Source organism: Dipodomys ordii, unplaced genomic scaffold (genome assembly GCF_000151885.1).
Source record: "Dipodomys ordii isolate 6190 unplaced genomic scaffold, Dord_2.0 Scaffold27, whole genome shotgun sequence".
Taxonomy (NCBI): domain Eukaryota; kingdom Metazoa; phylum Chordata; class Mammalia; order Rodentia; family Heteromyidae; genus Dipodomys; species Dipodomys ordii.
Window position 1 is genome coordinate 1,282,944 of NW_012267243.1, and position 5,938 is coordinate 1,288,881.

The following is a 5,938-nucleotide window of genomic DNA, read 5'->3' on the forward strand; positions in this document are numbered from 1 at the left end:
CTTGCCCATGTAATTGTAACCCCTCTGTATGGTATTTTCACAATAAAAAAAGAATCACCTTAAAAACCCCACCCCCCCAAAATAAATCTCCACATACATACATATGTATATGTATGCATGCATATATATATATATATTGTGTAAGTGTGTATTTGTGTGTGGATCAATATTGCTGATTTTGTTTAGGCTACATTTGAGTTTACTTTATTTCTGTTATTTAAATTTATTATTTTCCCTTGTCTTCATTGTTCTACAGGATCCCAAAACACTGAATTTCCCAAATATTAAGATTAACATATTTTGGACTAGAGAGTTTGTACTCCATTTCATGAGCAGTTTATATATCATTTTATCTAGTACTCTATTTGCAGTGTCTTTTCATAAGTAGACAAATATATATATGTAATCCATATTTTATAATTGTTACATGTATAAGATTTAATATTTTTATGAGAAGACCTTTCTTCTCTTAGAATTTCACAATTTTTCATCTATATTATTTTCCACCTTATTTATTTATTTGCTTGCTTGCTTGCTGGCTTGCTTGACCTGGGGCTTGAACTCCAGGTCTGGGCCCTGTGCCTGAGACTCTCTGTGCTCAAGGCCCAAATAATTTTTCCAAAAATATATGCATGCACTGATACAATAAAAGACTTTCCACATGTTTCTTTGTACAAAATTTTGGAGCTTTTATTCAGTATGCTTTCATATCCTCAGTGTGGCATATTGGCATACAAGAGATAAACAGAATGTAAGGTATAGACAAAAGAGTTTTCTGGGATGAAAAACCTTCTGAGCTAGAAGCACATCAAGAAGATGATAATGCTAACATGCCATGTCCAAGTAATAATTGATAACTTGTCATGCCTCAACAGAAACCAGGTTGGAACAGCTCAGATCAATTCTGAGAAATAGTAGATACTTCCATTTGAGGTCCTATTCTAACATAGGGGAAATAAAATGCTTTGAAATTACTTGGAATAATATTGTAAGTCCCTTAATTTTGAAATACCAAGCACTTTTAAAAGGGAGAGTGAGTCATCAAAAGGTTAAATGCATAACTAAGAGTCAGATAGTTTTATGTGACTAATTTAAAATACATTTTTCTTCCCATCCTTTTTCAACCATCCAGAATCAAGGCATTATACAAATATCAATCAGTCTGTCATCTTGTATTTCAAACATTTTCAGTCTTTCCAAGAATTTTTTTAACATCTACACTGAGAACTATATAGCACAAAAGGCCAATGTTACTACATACAAATTTCCAAATATCTATTTATTTATGTGTACACAATGAAAACTGGGTGCTCCAGAAAACCATACAATAGAGAACACAGTAGAAGTCTATTTTAAGAATCCATAAATTTAAGAATTCGTAAATCACCTATGTTAAGGTGCATACCTCACAGGAGTTAAATAAGAACCAATTACATTTTATATCACAAAGGTAATATATGACAAACTCTATGCCAATATCAACCAGATATTGAATACTGAAAGCATAGTCTCTAAAATTAGGAATCTATTTTGCAATTCCTATTCAGTACAATTCTTGAAATTTTATCTCGAGGAAGAATACAAAATAAAAGGAATGCAAATAGAAAAAGAAAAGGTCAAAATATACTAGGCAAAGATGATACTATCCTTCATCTCTAAACAGTTAGAAATTATATAATATAATCAAGAAATATTAAGAGATAAATCAACCCACAAAATTTAGCCAGTTTTCTATATATCAATAACAAACTCCTTAAGGGGGAAATAAGAAAATGCAATCTGATATACAACCTCAAAAATATTCTTGGGATTAAAGCTAATCAGATATGTAAAAAAAGTTCATAATAAAAACTATTGAGAAAACATAATTGGAAAGGTCTCCATGTTCCCGAGTTAGCAGAATTAATATTGTTAAGTTGAGATTACAAAAAGGAATCTATAGATTGAATGAATAATTGATTTTATGTATCTTTAACAAACAATTCTAAAATTTATATGAAAGCAGAAGTAGTCAAGCCAATCTTGAGCAAAACAGTTTGTGGTTCGATCACAATACCCACATTCAAATTACACTTCTGAGCCATCATAATAGAAACAATATGTTACTGGCATCAAAAAATAACCAATTTGTAACTGTTAGATGATTTTGTGAATTCGAATTAAGAACATAATAAAGGCATTTGTTTTGTAATTGTGCTCATGTGTTAAGTGACATTAGTAGTGAAGCAGTTCAGGTCAGGCTTACTTTGGGGTTCTTTCCAAGTTTCATTTGGTCTCAAAGGTATTTGTAATTAAAATGAAGGCACTAGTCCTATAGTTTGTGAAGATTATATGTAGGACCTTGAATCAAATTCTGATAGGTTATTTTTTCCAGAGGAAATGACTCTTCTGAACTTTCCTGATAGGGCAAACTCTAAATCCCACTGTGGGCCTCTCTATTCTGACTGATGGAAATAATCCTTTCTACTTTTTCTTACTCTGCCTTAGGAAATAAGAGCTGCAGAAAAAGTAAGGACCTTTCCTGAAGCAGTCACCAAGCCAAGGCAATGATGATACTTCCCCTGACCCACCGACACCAGCCAGTTTTGCCACTAGAAGTATAATCAGAGGCTTTCAAAATTAAAGTTCATATTGTGACCCACAAGCTATAGTGCCAAAGAACTTCCTCAGTTCCTTAATTCATAGAAACATTGATTTTGGAAATGTGGATATCAATTTAAGGAGGGCAAGGTGATGAAAGAAAAAGCATAAAATATATAATAAAATGTAAAATATAAAAAATATATCATAAAAATAACATAAATATGGATTTATTAAGAAAATCTCTGGGCTTAATGTAAAATCTGCAGTTAGAAGGGGTGCTAATAGTTTATTGTATTGTTGTCTTGAAATATGGATCAAAATATGGTATACTGTGAGTACTTTACTGTTGCTAAAGGAATGTAAATACTTAGGGAGATTTCACCTTTAGAGTGAACTTGTCATGGAAAACCTAAGCCTGTACATTGGAAGGATTCCACCAATATCTCTACCTAAAGAAATATATTTGTGAAGGCAGGCACAGCATACTTGAATATCTCTGCCCTTGCTCCTTATCTGCAAGCCAGTACTTATAGTAAGATAGTTGCAGTCACTCAATTGAGAAATCAAAATGCAATGGGGATAGTTGGAGGCTATAGTGGGCGTTTTTCCCACAATGCATAGCAAAACAAAATGATACTTAGAATGGTCACGAGGTATAGCAAGATATGAAATAAAGGAAGATTATTAAATTTGTACTTAATGTAAATAAGCAGAGAAATTCCAGAACTTATGAATGAGAGGCTGTTTTGAATCATAGTAACAGAGAATCCCAGACTCTCAATCAATTCTCAGAGGGGTTTATAGAACCAGAGCCTTTGAATAAAGCTGAGGAGAGAACTCTAAGGAGGGATCTTACTACAACAGTAAATCTTACTGATAATCTTTCTCCCATTCTTCTCACAACAGACCTATGTCCTTTTACCAGAGTAATTGTACATGAAGAAAAGTAAATTATCAGACCAGAGAAGTCTACTAGACACTCTGAAATTATACTGGTTTGGGAGACCAAAATGGTTTTATGTACCTTTAGACAAGCTAGGAGCTTATAAAGTCATATGACTGAAGATGATTTAGCCCTGTAATCAATGTCTAAATGACATTGAACACTCTGTGTCTTCACAATCATCCTGGAGTGATTCACTCAGTCTCCAAATGAACATTATGCTTACTACTTGTCAGAATTACTTCATTAGTTTCCGAAACTATCAGATTGATTGTCTTATGCTGGGTAAGCTCAGATAGAAGCCACTAAAACTGCTTCCACCTGGGAAAATGAGAAATCATAAACAGAGCCTGATGCCTGGAAGGATCTTAGAGACAGTGCCACCAATGCAGACCAATTTATGACTCCCATTGTGTCTACAAAAGATAGACACATCTTGAGTGACAGTTGATGATTATGAACTTAAAACCGTAGTAAGTTCTATTGCCCCTGTTGAACCAGATGAATTTTTATTTGCTTAGGCAAATGAACATATATCATTTTTATTGTTAAGGAGATGAACAGAAGAGTTATATTTGCATATGTAAGGTAATAAGTACATTTCTTGTCAAATTTGTTACCCCTCCCTCATTTTCCTCCTACTTTTCCTCTTCCCCAATCTCCCCAAGTTGTGCAGATCATTTCCAACATATTGTCTTGGTAATATCGCTGTTGCATTGGTTCCCCCTTGTCCTTTGTCTCACCATTCTGTTGTTCCCCTTCCCTTCCCAAATTTAGATAAATGTGTTTTATATACATTTATATAATATATACATTATATAAATATACATTTATATAAAATACATTTATCTATCTATCTGTATATAGAATACCAGGGTACCAAAATCAAATACAATGACAATAGGGGATATATCCTAGGAGGAAAAACATGAAAAGGAAACACTTTATATCTGCATCTATTGATCTAGAAAATGCTCTATTCATTATGCAGATTGATACAGCCCACCAGACCTATTTTGCTCCTGGCTGGTGAGCCATCAATACAATCCCCATTCCACTTCAGAATATAGTAACCTTCTAGTCATGTCATAACTTAGATCACAGTTATATTGATATGTTGATCATTGTTATCTTCCACAAGGTATCTAACTAAGTCCGTTATATTTACAATAGTTTTGGTTGATTGAACTGAATAAGTGAGTGGTAGCAACCACTCTGAACGCATTAGTAAAGAATTATTTGTGTGTCAGAGGATGGGAAATAAATACAATTAAAATTGTACCTCAGTGAAATCACTAAGCAATACACTGGCATGAGCATGTTGAACTAGACCTTCTAAAAGGTAGGATAAGTTGGTGCACATGACTCCTTCTACAATCAAGACAGTAGCATAGGGACTGGGAAGGTGACTGAGTGGTACAGTGCTTGCTTTGCCTGACTAAGGTCCTGGGTTTGATTTCTCACCACCAAATAAGCAGAAAAAGCCAGAAGTGGTGGTGTGGCTCAAGTGGTAGAGTGCTAGCCTTGAACTGAAGAGCTCAAGTGCCCAGCTCAGTGTCGAGGCCCAGAGTTCAGGCCCCATGAACGACAAAAGAAAAAAAAAGTAATCATAATGCTCAGTAAACCTATTTAAATTTTGGAGCACCCTCCACAGTATACCATAATACACATTCAAATTTAGGGTGTATAAGTCTAGCCTATGTACAATACTGTTGAATTAGGTCCAGAGAATAGTAGATCTCCTTGTTGCTCAGGACATGAGATTCAATGAATGTCAGACAGAGAAGTTATTTGGAGACTTTGTCATTTGCCATGACTAAGTCAGTAAAGACACTTGGGATTTGTGGGAAAGGACCTGTTCTCATAAGTAGGCCAAAAACTTTTTGAAAAATACCACTTGATCTATACTTAAGCCATATTGAAATCAATATTGATCAACTACAGCCCTCTAATTTACCATGTGATGTAAAAGTCTTGTTATGAAAAGGTATAACTTTCCCCAGAATTATAAAGCCAGATGTATACAAAAATTCATCATCAGATAGAAATGGTATATTACGTGATCAAGCCTGAACAGTACGGGAGTCACTACTAAGTTATATTAAGTGGCAAAAATGTCCATGGTTATGACTTTTGCTACGATATTTTTTTTAATTTCTTTTATTTGTGAACATACTGTACAGAGGGTTACAATTATATGGGCAGGATAATGCGTACATTTCTTACCAAGCATTGCAGCCTCCTCCCTTGTTTATCCTTCACATCCCTTCAGAGCCTCCCCCCTCCACCCCCAGTCCCAATTCTTCCTCCCCCCTTCCACCCCCCACTAACATTGTAAAGCTCATTATGGACATGACAACTTGTACTTCTCATTGTTGCAACAGGTCCACCTGTATCCTTAAACGACTTGTT